The sequence below is a fragment of the Neofelis nebulosa genome, chromosome 1, assembly GCF_028018385.1.
Source record: "Neofelis nebulosa isolate mNeoNeb1 chromosome 1, mNeoNeb1.pri, whole genome shotgun sequence".
Classification (NCBI taxonomy): Eukaryota; Metazoa; Chordata; class Mammalia; order Carnivora; family Felidae; genus Neofelis; species Neofelis nebulosa.
Window position 1 is genome coordinate 21,433,899 of NC_080782.1, and position 14,870 is coordinate 21,448,768.

Consider the following 14,870-nt stretch of genomic DNA (forward strand, 5'->3'; position numbering starts at 1 on the left):
TTTAAGATTTACTGTAGCATTAAATGGAAGAGGCCTCATGATTCTCAGGTGTTCTTGTTTTTTGTCTTCTCAGGTGTCTCTTGTTTTCCCTAAGCCCACCTTCCCCCGCCCCCTATTTAAAGAGTATTTATTTTTTTTAATTTTTATTTAAATTCCAGTTAGTTAACATACAGTAAACATTAGTTTCAGGTGTACTATGTGTGTGTGTGTGTGTGTGTGTGTGTGTGTGTGTGTGTGTGTGTGTGTGTGTGAGCCTTCCTCTTAAAAAAAGGTTGAGCTTTGTGGCTCTTTCGGCTGTAATCCTCTGTTCGCATACTTGAGCCTTGGATGCAGGGGTAAAGAGTTGGAGAGGAAAATGATTTGGTTTCAGCATCTTAGTGAGCCTGTGTTTCCGGACTGCAACCTTTAAAAGTGTTTCCTTATTCTCTCTGTTCCCACAGGTTAAAAAGGAAGGCTAGAAGGAGCTGGAGTCAAGGAAATGCCCTTCCACCAAGTGAAATGTCTTTTTCACTGGAAGTAGGCATTTGCTAAGGAGAACACTCTCAGCATACTTCAGAATGGTTACTTTCCTCTCTTCCTGCCAGAGATATGAGGTGAGGTTTCTTTTTAATATACCTTTATTTTTGAGGAACTAGTGGGGTTCTTAGAGGTAAACCCCACAAAAATAATGGGGTTCTCCTAAGACCAAAAACTCCAGGAGATTCACACTCACTGTGTTTCACACACATTCTCCAGCAATTTGTCAAAATTACCTTTTATATGTTTCTACCAGCTTATGACCCCAGGAACTTCGACTCCAGGTAAGCTTTCTCTGTGATGTTGTGAATTTGCCAGTCTCCCCAGATTTCAAAGTGTCAGTTTGATCTGTGATCTCTTTTCTCTGATGGATCCAAGAAAATTTATTGATTCTTAGTTTGGAAATCTTTCTTGTGGTAAGGGTGGAATTGAAGACTTCCAAGCTTTTTCATGTCAGTGTTGAAACTAGAATCCCGTTGCTTTCAATGTTTGAAAGATAGTTTCATCATTTTTAAGATTCTTGTTTGGTTCTTTACTCACCGTGACCCTGCCTTTTGACCACCATTGTTTCCACTGAACAGTCAGATATTTGGGTTTCTTTTGTATGAGTAGCTTTACTGTGGCTCCTTTTAAAATTTGTTGTCTTTGGTTCTTCACCATCTTTACTATTAATGTATCTGGATGATATGTTGGCTTAAGATTTTTCTGCTTCTATCACTGTTACATTGATCGAGTTTTAATATTGTTCTACATAGATATGTCTGGTATGAAAATAATTTGGCTTTGATTTATCTTTTTATATATTATTGGATTTGATTTTCATATATGTTTTACATGTGTGCATCTATGTTCAGGAAATAACATTCCCTTCTTGTATTGTCCTCATTAGGGTTTTGTACTGAGGTTGGTTACCCTGGCCTCGTAAAAGATCAGGAAATGTTTTCTCTATTCCTATTAAGAATTAATGTAAATTTGTTATTCATTAAATGTTTCACGTGTTTTGCCAATGAAGCTATAAATTTGTGCAGGTTGTTTTGGGGTTGGGATGATCTTTAACAATAGATTAATTAGTGTGAATCAGACTAAATCTATAATCTTCAGTCTTATTTAGTTATGCTATTGAGGAATTTGTTTTTTATTTAATCCAATTTTATATGTATTAGGGTAAAGCTCTCCTTTCATACCAAGTTATTTTTTAATGCATCTCTGTTCTCTAGAATATAGCATTTTATCCTGCTATGTGACTATATGATTTGTATTTTCTCACTTATTTCTTTATTAATCTTTCCTGGGATGTTATCATTAAAAAAACATTTTCCTTTGTTGATTTTCTCCATTGTAATGATACCAGTCCATTAATTTTGTGTTGCCTTTTATTATTTTGTTCCTAATACATTTTGTTTTAGTTTGATTTGGCTTTCCCATAAAGTCTCGATGTGAAGAATAAATCATATAACTTCTGACATCACTTTTCTTATATAGAGATTTAACTATCAACTTCCGTCTGAGCTTTTAGGTCCAGGTACATGTTTTGAAATCTATTACTGTCTTTTTTTCTTACTTATTTTATGGATTTTCTTGATTCATATATTATTAAGAATTCTGTGTTTTAGTTACAAGTGGTGTGGGGCAGGTATTTTCAGACTTGGCTCTTTCTAAAATAATGGCCAAAACTCCACAGGTCACAGAACCAGTGTGAGTGTTTTGCCTGCTGCTATTTCTATCTCAATTATGCAGTTCAGTGTGGGAAATAACCATCAGCTGTATGTATGAAATCACCATGTGCTGCACTTGAGCTGTAGTTTCATTATTTCTCCTAGCCTCATTACAGCTAGATTCCATTCAGATGCCACTGCTCCCACATACATCCATGTTCCATGTTGTCCCTCATGAGAAAATATCAATAATTCGCCTATAGTCCAAAGGTTTTATCACTGTACATACTAGCAACAATTGAGTCCTTATCGTCACTTTAAGAGAGAGAGAGAGAGAGAGAGAGAGAGAGAGAGAGAGAGAGAGAGAGAGAAGCCATATTCTAAAATTCCATTCTGAAGGTCTTTCTAGGGCCACCCTTGGTACCAGGTGCATTAGTTTTGATTTCTCCAACAACACAGAGCTTGACATAGAACTTGAGTGCATATATTTTAATGCAAAAAATGATCCGAGGAAGAAGACAAGTAAACTGGGGAAGAGTAAGAAAATAGAGAAATAAAATAAATAAAAAAGCTATTGACCTCATTTCTTCTTTAGTTAACTGGGGCATGATTCTGCTGAGATCATTTGGGGAGTTGTATGAGAATACCTAAAAAGTATTAACATTACAGATAGAGGGAAGCATATCTCTATTGGTTCATTTTCCTCATTGGTCAGGGGTCCTAGTATGGAGCACAATTTCCTTATAACGTTGTATTTTTAAATGTTCAAGAACCCAGTGTGTTGCTATAAATTCAGATTCCACAGTGTTACAGAAGGTGTGGCATAGAAATCTAAAATCACATGATGGCATTGAAGCAAGGCTCTGCCAATGTCTATCTGCATTAGTTACCGTAGCATAGTTAAGATCAAATGTGGGCTAAGAGAATTTCAGGTGATACACAAGACAGGTCTGATACAATAGTGTATTCTAACTCTTAAAGTTGTAAGTACCCAAAGAATGTTTCAAAAATAGAAGAAAGAGGTAAGTATGCCAAGTAGATAAATTCTCTTCTCTAGTTTATGTTTAATATTTATTACATTTTCTAGAAAGAAATACTAAAATGTAATAGTTTTGGTCACCTTTTGTGTCAGTATAACTAAACTATAGTTTTCAGTTTTTCAATCAAACACAAATATGTGTTTGGTATTATAATGTGTTAAGGTACTTTGTAGATGTGACTAAATCATATTAGCTGACTTTAAAGGAAACTTAATCCTTGATAATGTGGACCTGATTCAATCAGTTGAAAGGCCTTGTTAGCAGAGCTGAGACTTATCTGAAGAGGCATAACTTCTGCCTCTTGATAGCAGCTTTAGTTCAAACCTAAGAATTCTAGCTAGCCTTTTTATATGCCTTGCCCTAGGGACTTCATACTTGTATAGCTAGGACACACAATTGTGTTAACCAGGTATTTATAGGATTCCCTTAATATATATCTTTCGCTAGTTCTCTTTCTCTGAACATTCTCTGATACTGACTTTGTTACCAAAAGTGGTTCTAGAGAAAAGAATTTTAAGAATGTGATTTTTGGATTGGTTCTGTGTCTTCTAAAATTTGTTCTTTAGTCAGATTACATACAAAGCCACTAAAGACTTTAGTTTCAAGAGTGAAGAGAGCACTGGTGTTTCACAACATGATATGGCAATATCCATGAGAAAAATACATCATATATTATTTTTTTAATGTTTATCTATTTATTCTGAGAGAGTGTGTGCTCCTGTGCACATGAGTGAGGGAAAGGGGCAGAGAGAAAAAGGGAGAAAGAGAATCCCAGTAGGCTCCATACTGTCAGCACTAAGCCTGACATGGGGCTTGATCTCATGGTCAAGACATGGGTGCTTAACCAACTTAGTCACCCAGTATCCCTCATTGTATATTCTTTAAAAATATCCATATAGTTGTTGAGATTCTGTTCACTAAATATATACTTAGAACATTCAAACTAAAAGCTTATGGGATTGGCTAGTTGCTCATAACTGAGCTGTAAAAAAAAAAAATGAGGAAAGGATGGGACAATCTCACAGCTTCAGATTACCAGTTTAAGTTCCACATAAATGATCTTAAGTCTTCTATATCTGCTCCCAAATAAAGTCTATGCCCTGGAGACTCAGGGCCAAACTTTCTGAAAGTCATTTTTTGTGAGTGGTTAAATTACAACTCAAATTGAGTTTCCAAATTAGTAAAATTTCTGTTAAAGCTATGACATGTATGGGGGAGGTGTAAAAATGGCATCCTGAAAATTGGAATGGGAACATATAGATAGATGTTGATAAATCTAGGGACTTTGACACTTAGATTCTACCAACTCTTCTTTGCCTGTAGAAATAACTCTTCTAGGGGCATCTGGGTGGTCAGTCGGTCAAGGGTCCAACTTCAGCTCAGGTCACAATCTCACAGTTCGTGGGTTCCAGCACTGCGTGGGGCTCTGCACTGACCACTGAGAGCTTGGAGTCTGCTTCAGATTCTGTGTCTTTCCCTTTCTCTGCCATTCACCCACTTGTGCTCTCTGTCTCTCAAAAATAAATAAACACTTAAAAAAAAAAGAAATAGCTGACTATGAAGTTTAGCACTTCTTTGCGTAAATAAGTGGTCTCCACTGAATTAGTTGCCATGCATGGAACTGCTAATCCTCTTTATGTCCTACCTCCATTACCTTTCTTGTTTCTAGACCAATAACATGCCCCATATGGCCACAAAGGGTAAAAAACAAAGCTTGACCCACAGAGAATTCTTCAGTACACCAACAGAATTACATATTTTTCCCTAATTTATCCTAAAAGAAATCTGAGGAATATGTATGGAAAATGATCAAAAGGGTTTCGGATCATAGTAGAAGGAATATAAACTTGGGTCAAGATGAACTTATTGATTTGTGCCCACTAAACAGATTCCAGATTCAATGTTTTAGCTTGAAGATTTAGAAAAGGCTGTAAGCCGTCCGTTTGCGTGGTTTCCTGAAACATGGACCCAAAATAAGTAGATTGAAATACCAGAAATTTCCTAGCCTATATAGGAGAAAAATAGCAAAGCTTAGGGAGGTTGGATTATTAGAGTGTAATTACCTTATAAGAATTTTTCATCTACCCCAGTGAGATCCAGAGGACATACCTTTCACCACACTGTGAGGGAAGCCCCACCATACTTGAGGAGCTCAGGGGTTTCACTCTTCTTTGTAGGTCAGAAGTTACAGTAAGAATTGCTACCCTTGAACTAGAATCCCTAAATTCACTGGATGTAATTGGATCCTGGAGCAAAAGGACAAACTGGTGACATTTAATCACCAAAGACAAGGAAGGTGTGTTTACCATAATGGACAACTGAGGCAATGCATTGACTAGTTAATCATAATATCCCCAGAAGAGAAATAGGACAGTCTATCAAATATTTATTTGATCTGTGTAAGCAAAGGAGTTCAGGATTGAATGAGCAGAATTCTTATTTTAATTGCCTAAACAGAGTCATGGCTCTTACATTAGTTCTCAAACTGGAGGCAATTTACAAGATATAGAACCCTTTGAAGGAAAAAGATTCTGGGTCCCCTTGAACAAGAACCCTGCTAAACTCTCAATTAGTACTGCTAATGTATCTCTGACTTTTCCATAGGCACTATACAAAGTTAGTGTGACTGTGCAATAGGGAGAGAGAAATAATCATAATCCTCTGAGATTGCTAGACATTGGCTGTGAACTGGTAATAATTCCTAGAAATCAAAACATCTGTTGGAGCCCATGAGTCCCTGTAATGATTTTTGGAAGTTAGGTGATCAATGGAATTTTAACTTAAGTCTGTCTCACAGTGGGCCCAGTGGAACTCTGAACCCATTCTGTCTTTATTTTTCCAGTTCTAAAATGTATAATTGGGGAGAAAAACATATTCAGCAACTATCAAAATATCCACATTGGTACCCTGACCTGTGGAGTGAGGACTTTTATATTACAAAAGACCAAATAGGAGCCACTATAACACCTCAACTGACAGAAATATTAAACCAAAGGCAAGGTGACATTCCTGGAGTGATTGCAGAGGTTAGAGGCACCACTGAGGACTTAGAAGATGCAGGGGTTGGGACTCCCTCCGTATGCCATTCAGTTGCCTGTTTGGCTTGTGAAGAAAGTAGATGTGGACAATGACCATACTCCTAAAATTAATTGGTTGGTGACTCCAGTTGCAACTGCTATTTCAGATGAAGTTTTATCGCTTTATCACATCAGCAGATACCTTGGTACCTGGTATGCATCTATAATCAGTCAAATGTTTTTGTCAGTGTTACCATTGTTTGTTCATTTCTTTCACTTGGCACGGCCAGTAATCCTCCTTCACTGTACTACCTCACAGGTATATCAACTCCATGGCTTCATGGCATAATTTAGTCTTCAGAGAACTCGATCATCTTTCCCTTCCATAGGATATCACATTGATTCATTACATTGATGAACTTATGCTGATTATACCTCAGGTGCAAGAATAACAACTATACTAGACATATCGGTAGGAAATTTGCATGTCAGAGGTTAGATAATCTAAAAACAGAAGAGCCTTATACCTCAGGGGAATTTCTAATGCTCCAGTGGTATGAATATACTTTCTAAGGTAAAAGATAAATTGTCACATCTGTCTGCTTCTAGACAAAACAAGGTACAATGTCTAGTGGGATTATTTGAGTTTTAGAGGCAACATATTTCTCATTTTGGTGTTAATTTGGTCCAAGAAGCCCCCAAACTTCTATTTCTAATTAGGACTCCAAACAAGAGAAGGCTTCACAACAGGTCTAGAATGTTGTATAAGATACTTTCCCACTTGAGCCTCATGATCCACCGGATCCAGGGCTATTTAAACTACCAATGAGAGATAGTCATACTGTTCGGAACCCTTGGAAGGTCCCTGTAGGTGAATCACTGTGCTGACTCTTAGGAGCGCTAAGAGCGTTTCTCCTTTTGAGAAACAGCTTGGGCTTGCTACTCTACTAACCTATATGGGTAACTACTCTCCTTTTGAAAAACAGCCTGGGCTTGCTACTGGAACTTAGTAAGGGCTGAAGGCTTACTCATGGGCCATTACTCACCAAACTTTAGCTGCTCATTACCAACTGGGTGTCATTTGACTCAACCATAATGTTGAGTGTTCCCAGCAGCACTCCATTATCAAATAAAAGTGATATGAGATCAGCCTCTTGCTTTCATGGTCAGCTTAAGAATAAGATAGGGACACACATTTTTATGGCCCTCACTCCTACATTACTTTATTTCTCCTAATCTTTATCTGTGAACTCATGGGGATTCCATTATAACTAGTGGACTGAGAAAGGGAAAGCTTTAGCCTGGCTTATAAATGCTTCTGCAAAACATACAGGCACCACCCAAAGTAGACAACTGGAGCACCATGGCTCCTTTCTAGGATAGCTCTGAAGGACAGAGATAAAATCCTCTCAGTAAGCAAAACTTCAAATGGTAAACCTGGCTGTTCATTTAGCCTGGAAGGATAAGTAGTCGGAAGAAGTGGTCTGTATGGATTGTGACCCGTGGTTTGGCTGGATGGCCAGGGACTGGGAAGACACATTAGTGGGAGATTGGTATCAAGAAGCTCTGGGGAGGGTGTATTTGGATAGCTCTTTATGAATAGGAATCAATGTGAAGATAAGTGTGTGCCATGTGAATTGTCACCAAAGTGTGACCCTAGCAAGGGAGGGTTTTAACAAGCAAGTGTGTAGGATGACTCATTCTGAACAAGTCCAACCTTGCTCTAGCCACTGCTGAATGACTAATCTACCAGCAGCAAAGAACAACACTAAGACTACAATATGACCTTCATTCCCAGTATGACCCTCATTCCCAGCTGGTGGTCAACCAGCTACCTGGTGGTTGATTACTTACATTGGAGTGTTTTTATCATAGCAGGGGTACCCCTTTGTAGTTCCTGGAATAGTTACTCTGGATATGTATTTTCCTTCCCTGAATGCAAAAACATACACTTGTAGATTTATACAGTGCCTAATCTGCCTTCATGGTATCCTGCATAGCATGTCTCCTGATCAAATAAGTCATTTTGCAATAAATGAAGTATGACAATGGGCTCATGCTCATGGAATTCATCTGTCTTATCATGTTTCCCGTGATCCTGAAGCATTTGACTAGATAGAAGAATAGAATGACCCTTTGAAGACAGTCACAGCACCAACTGGGTGGCAGTGCCTTGTAGGACTGGGAAGTGATTTCCAGGAAGCTGTCTATGCTCCACATCAGTCTCCGGGATATAGTGTTGTTATTCCCATTGCCAAGAATTGCAGGTCCAAGAATCAGTATGTGGAAATGGAAGAAGCCCCACTTATGATCCACTGGCAAAATATTTACTTGTCATTCCTCCGTTAGGCTCTGTCAGTCTAGAAGTGTCAGAGGGAGAAATGCTTCTTACATGAGAGACAATAATGATTCCACTTAAGTTGAAATTTAACTATCACCCGGCCTATTGGATTTCTCATGCCTCTAACTCAACAGTCAATAAAAAATGTTATTGGGGCACCTGGGTGGCTCTGTTGGTTGCATGTCCGACCTCAGCCCAGGTTATGATCTCGCAGTTCATGAGTTCAAACCCTGCATAGGTCTCCCTGCTCTCAGCACAGAGGCCCCCTTGAGATCCTCTGTCCCTCTTTCTCTCAGCCCCTCCCCCTCCTACGCTCTCTCTGTCAAAAATAAATGAACATTAAAAAACAAGTTCAGACTTACAACCACACAGACCCATCCTGTTCTTTAAAAAAAAGGGGGTGGGGGATGGCGCCAGGGTGGCTCAGTCAGTTAAGTGTCCAACTTTAGCTCAGGTCATGATCTCACAGTCCGTGAGTTCGAGCCCCGTGTCAGGCTCTGTGCTGACAGCTCAGAGCCTGGAGCCTTCTTTGGATTCTGTGTCTCCCTTTCTCTGCCCCTCCCCTGCTCATGCTCTGTCTCTCTCTGTCTCAAAAATCAATAAAAGAATTCTTTTAAAAATTAAAAAAAAGTTATTGTACTAAATGGGATGATTTTTTTTCATTGATTATCGAAGGGAAATTGTGTCATTACCATAAAGTGGAGATGAGGAAAGTTATGCCTGGAATACAGAAGAGTCCTTAGGGATCTCTTACCATGTCCTGGGATTAAAGTCCGTGACAAACTTCAGCAATCTAATTTATGCAGAACTGCTAAAGATCCATACTCTTCAGCTTAAGGTTTGGTTCACCACCACACCACCACCCCTCCCCACCACCAGAGCAGTGATCCATCAGCCAAAGACTTTGCATCCTTCTCTGAGGAAAGAGCATGTGTTTAGTTGTATGTGGGGTAGTTTGTATCCCATATGTTGTTGGTATGCTTGTTTAGATATTAATTATGGATCAAGGAGATGAGGTGCCAGTGTGAGAAGAGGTAGACTATGATGGTCAATTTCATGTGTCATCTTGGCAAGGCTGGAGTCCCCAGTTCTTCAAACACTAATCTAAGTGGTGCTTGGGAAGGTATTTCATAAAGATGATGATGAAGTCGAGGTGAGTTGACTTTAAGTGATATTATTTTAGATAATCTGGATAGGCCTGATTTCACCTTTGAAAGGCCTTAAGAATTGAACTGAGGCTTCTCTGAAAAAGAGAAAAAAAATGTGCCTGTGGACTGCAGCTTTACCTGATGCCAGGGAGTCCCAGTTTACCATTCCTGACATTACCTACAATGTCAGACATCCATAGCCAGTTCTAACAATCACATAAGGCAATTTTTTCCTTTGCAATAAATCATAGTATATATCACCTAATGGTTTTGTTCCCCTGGATGATCCCTGAATGATACATATTTTGACACCCGAATTGATATAGTATCTGAGTACTATGCAGAAGGAAAGTAATCCAGTTTATTGTTTTAGCACATAGGCTGATTAAAAACACAGACTGACAATTTTAGAGCAGGATTTCCCTTCACACACTGAAATTTAAAGCAACACGATAAGGGCTCCTGAGTGGCTCAGTTGGGTGAGAGGCTGACTTCGGCTCAGGTCATGATCTCGCTTGAGTTTGAGCCTCATGTCAGACACTGTGCTGACAGCTGGGAGCCTGGAGCCTGCTTCAGATTCTGTGTCTCCTTCTCTGCCCCTCCTCTGCTTGCGCTTTGTCTCACTGTCCCTCTGTCTCTCTCAAAAATAAATGCACATTTAAAACAATTTTTAAACAACGCATTATAGTAGCTTCCTTAAAGACATGACAGGGAGCATAACCTACAATTTCTAATAAGCAAAAGGAACAGAAAATGAAATATATTTGATTCTTTTTAATATATTTACTGTCATTAAATGATTCAAGCTGATATTTCTGTTTTCAAAGCAGCTGTTCCCTTTGATGTTCAGGTATGTGTTTAATCCCTTAAATTACCAAAATCTTTATAATAATCAGTTTTCCCTGTATTTTCAAGTAGACTCCATTTTAAAGAAAGTCTTACCTGATTGCATATTAATATTTAAGTGATGTAAAATGCATGAAAGAAATTTAGAAGCAGGCTTTTAGCATGTTAGATATGTTGGAACTGATGTGAAATATTTATAATTAATACATTGTTATGCATTTATTCATGTCATTGTCTTAGTTATATTTAGTCATAGAATTGATAACGATAATGAACAGTAACCTCTGGTAGAAAAATGTTTAAATGTTCAGTTATATGCTATGCTGTTTAATACATCTTTACTTGGCGGGGGAGGAGATTATTTTAATATATGTAATACAGATGTAATCTCCTCCCCCCCAAGTAAAGAAATAAATTTACCAATGTTCTTTTGTAAAGTAAATTCAATGATTAAATATTTAATACAAATATACCTATACCTATATTCACTGTGGCTTTACTTCTAAAAATGAGCTGTTTATCTCTTCTGCTAAAAAATGTTGGGAGATAGGTTTATGTCATTCATTACTAAGGAACATTGTAAAAGGGTATATATGAAAGATAGTTCATAACCTGTCTCTATCACCGTATTTAGATGACCAGTGACATTTTCTGTGTCCCATCTTTTAGTTCATATTGAGACTCATCTTTTCTGCAGTGTAATGTGAACCACTCATTCCTTTGATTCACAGAGTAATAAACAAATGATGAACATTTTCCTTTTCCTTTTCCTTTTCATTTTCCTTTTCATATTGGTTTAGGGATTCTTTTCGGTCTGCTCTTTTATACTGTGTTCTCAAATAAATCTTAATGCCAACTCCATTTTGATTCCATTAGTTTGGTCCCAAATTTGCCTAGTAAATATGCTTTTTTTTTTTTTAAGAATGCATTTCATTAGAAAGTTGACACATTGACTTCCTAGAATGAAATTGCTCTTGACCATGGAGTTTAGAATCTTTAATATTCGATCAAGTGTCATCTTATCCCACTCAAACTTGTACACATGTTATAGAAGGATCCAGTGGCAAAGGTAAAACAACAGATTTTATCTGTTGATTGAACCTATGAAGTGAAACAAGTAGCTATTTAGTATGTATTGCGATTTCCTCAAGATACATACTCATACATAAAAATGTATATTAAATACAATTAGCTTTCCTGGAGATTACTTTTAAAACTTTTTTTTTACCTGACTGGGAATTTAAATTTATATTTTTATGTCAATATGGAGGAAAATTATCCTAATTTTTGAATTACATAATTTTAAGACACTTTCTAGTCAATATCAAAAGTAAAACCTTTTTTAGTTTTATGTATTAGTTCTCTCCTAATCCTCTGAAATATTTATAAAAGTTATACCAGGCTAACCTGACAAATAGAATGTGACAGATTATGGAGTTGAGGTTTAGAGAACATGTTTTACTTTCTTAAGGCCTCAAAGCTAATTAATGGTAGAAACATAATTTATATATATATTTTTTCTGATACCCTGGAACAAATTCTTTTGTATTATTGGACTTTTTCTAAGTATAAACATAAAAAAAAATAGTTTACAAACTGATATCTCAAACAACTAAATAAGGTAACTGATGACTGGGAATAAGTAAGGGAAGGAAGGAAGGAAAGAAAGGAAAGAGGGAATGGGTCCTATTCTCTCTGGCTTCCCCATGTCAGTGGTGTTGGGAAAACTGAATATCCACATGAAAAATAATAGAGTTTGACCTTTATGGCGCCCCCCCACACACAGACAAAATCAAAGACTTAAGTATAAGATCTAAACTCTTAGAAGAAAACATATGGGAAAATTCTGATGCCATTGGACTTGACAGTGATTCCTTGAATATGACACCAAAAGCACAGGTAAGAAAAGAACAATAAATATATTGGATTATATGAAAATTAAAACTTTTGTGCCTCAAAGACACTATTAACAGAGTAAAAGGGGAACCCATTAAATGAGAGAGGTTTGCAAGTCTTAAATCTGACGAGGGGTTAATATCTAGTACATGCAAAAATACCCCTATGCAACTTAGCAGCAAAAAGCAAAACCTAATTAGAAAAAATGTGCAAAAGACTTGAATAGACATTTTCCAAGGGTGATATGCAAATGGACAGTAGCATATAAAAAGATACTTAACATTAATTATTATAAATGCAAATTTATCCAAATGATAATGATCTGCCACCTCATACTCATTAGGGAAATTGAGGGGTGGGAGGGGGGATTGAATGAATAGTAAAATTGTATTTTCTATCTCCATAGTTTTTCCTTTTCCAGAACATCATTCAGTTGGAATCAGGCAGTATGTAGCCTTTTTAAACTGGGTTATTTTACTTAAAAGCATGCATTTAAGATTCTCCCATGTCTTTTCATGACTTGATTGTTCATTTCTTTTTAGCACTGAATAACATCTCATTGTCTGGATGTAAGACTGTTTATCCATTAACCTACTAAAGGGCATCTTGGCTTCTTCCAGGTTTTGACAATTATGAATAAAAATGCTATAAATACCTGTGTTTAGGTTTTTTTGTGGACCTTACTTTGCCGCACATTTTGGCAAATACCAAGGAGGACAGTTGCTGGATTGGTATAGTAAGGATGTGTCTAGTTTTGCAAGAAACTGATTTCTAAAGTGATTGTGTCATTTTACATTCCCATTAATGAATGAGGGTTCCAGTTGCTATATATGAGCCATAACCAACATTCAGTTATCTCATTGTTTTATAGCATTGCCTTGGAGAATTGAGGTTATATGTAGAAGCATCAAATTGGTGGCCAAGCTTAGCTCATACTCCCTTCTTTGCATTTTCTAGGGGCAGTGAAAGGGAGTATCTTGTTCCTTCATCTTCTGTATTAATCCATGAAACACTTTGATTAAGAAATGCAAAAAATGGGAAGAATGTTAGGATATTATTCAGATAAAAGTAAATGAATAGAAACATAAACAAATGTAAATAAAGCACTGAACATTATAAGATCAGAGTAGTAGATGATCTATTTATCTCTCTCTCTTCTTAACTTTGAAAATGGTGACATTATTATTAGTGCCTCTGCAAAGGGCTATTGTAAGAATACCTGACCAGTGGCCCAATGACCATTTTTCTGTGGTATAAATGTCACAGTTATTATACTCTGTTTTTAAATATAAATTTAATTTTATTAATATATTATAATATATTATTATATTTATTATAATTATAAATAATTTATTATATAAATTATTATAATTTATATTAGTATAAATTTATAAATTAATATAAAATATTTAAAAAAATTAATTTAATTAATATAAAATTAATTTAATTTTAATAAAATTAAAAATAAATTTAATTAGTTCTGTTCATAGATAAAGAATCTGAGGCTTCAAAAGTCAATGTTTTCCTGAGGTTTCGTTACTAGAAAATACCAGAAATTTATTTTTTCCCTGGAGTAAGAAGAGGAATTAAATCATTTTGTGAATTTTCAGAAGTGTTAAAATTTAGGTCTTTATAATACTCTAATATAAAGCTATATTGTTAGATATTAATTATTAACATACTTGTCCTCTACCCCACTAAATTTTGAGCACCTACAGGTTTAAAACAAGACATACTTCAATTACTCTTTAAATCCTAGAGTCCTTAGCATGGAGCTCAATTTATAGTGTTCAATATATATGGGTCCTATTGATAGACTGATTGATTGTTTGAGTCCATGAAGGGGCTTATAAATTCCAATTATTACGGAATAGTAACAAAAGGCGATATGTTAACTGAATATTATGCATCTAACTTGTTCCATTGGAGAATAGTGTCTGCTTCAGTATATATATTGTCATGATGAACTACATATGTAAATGAACATGTTTTGTATGTATATGTATATCATACACCACAAGTGTGTATATATATCATATATATGCACATTGTATATATGATAAATACTTCACTATAAAATGTAGAATGAATATTGTTTTACAGAGACAAGAAAGAAATGTTTGTAGCAATTGTGTCTGTTATAGAGTTTATATCTCACAATCCTGCTGAGTCCCTAGTTCTAAAAGAATGTCTTTCCTGCCGAGAGCAGTGCTTGGTACATGCATGGCTGAGCTTTTTGAATAGTGTTGCATCCTGTAGCAGTGAGTCATGGAGGTGCTGAGAGGCCTCGATTCTCATTGATTTGAGTGGCCACATGGGAAAATAGCTTCAATTTATTATTTTATCATTATTTATCCAGTCCCAGATTATTTTATGAGTTCATATCACTAAAAACAAATAAAATTTTCTAT

The 14,870-nt window shown here is 36.3% G+C and overlaps 1 long non-coding RNA gene across 1 annotated transcript in view; it reads left to right on the forward strand.

Annotated features, from left to right (window-relative positions):
• Positions 1-444: 444 nt before the first annotated feature.
• The window catches only part of LOC131504269 (uncharacterized), a 114,260-nt gene continuing 99,834 nt past the window's right edge, over positions 445-14,870 (forward strand). The window contains exon 1 of the long non-coding RNA XR_009257894.1: positions 445-593. This is a non-coding gene — a long non-coding RNA (uncharacterized LOC131504269). The remainder of the gene's footprint in view (positions 594-14,870) is intronic.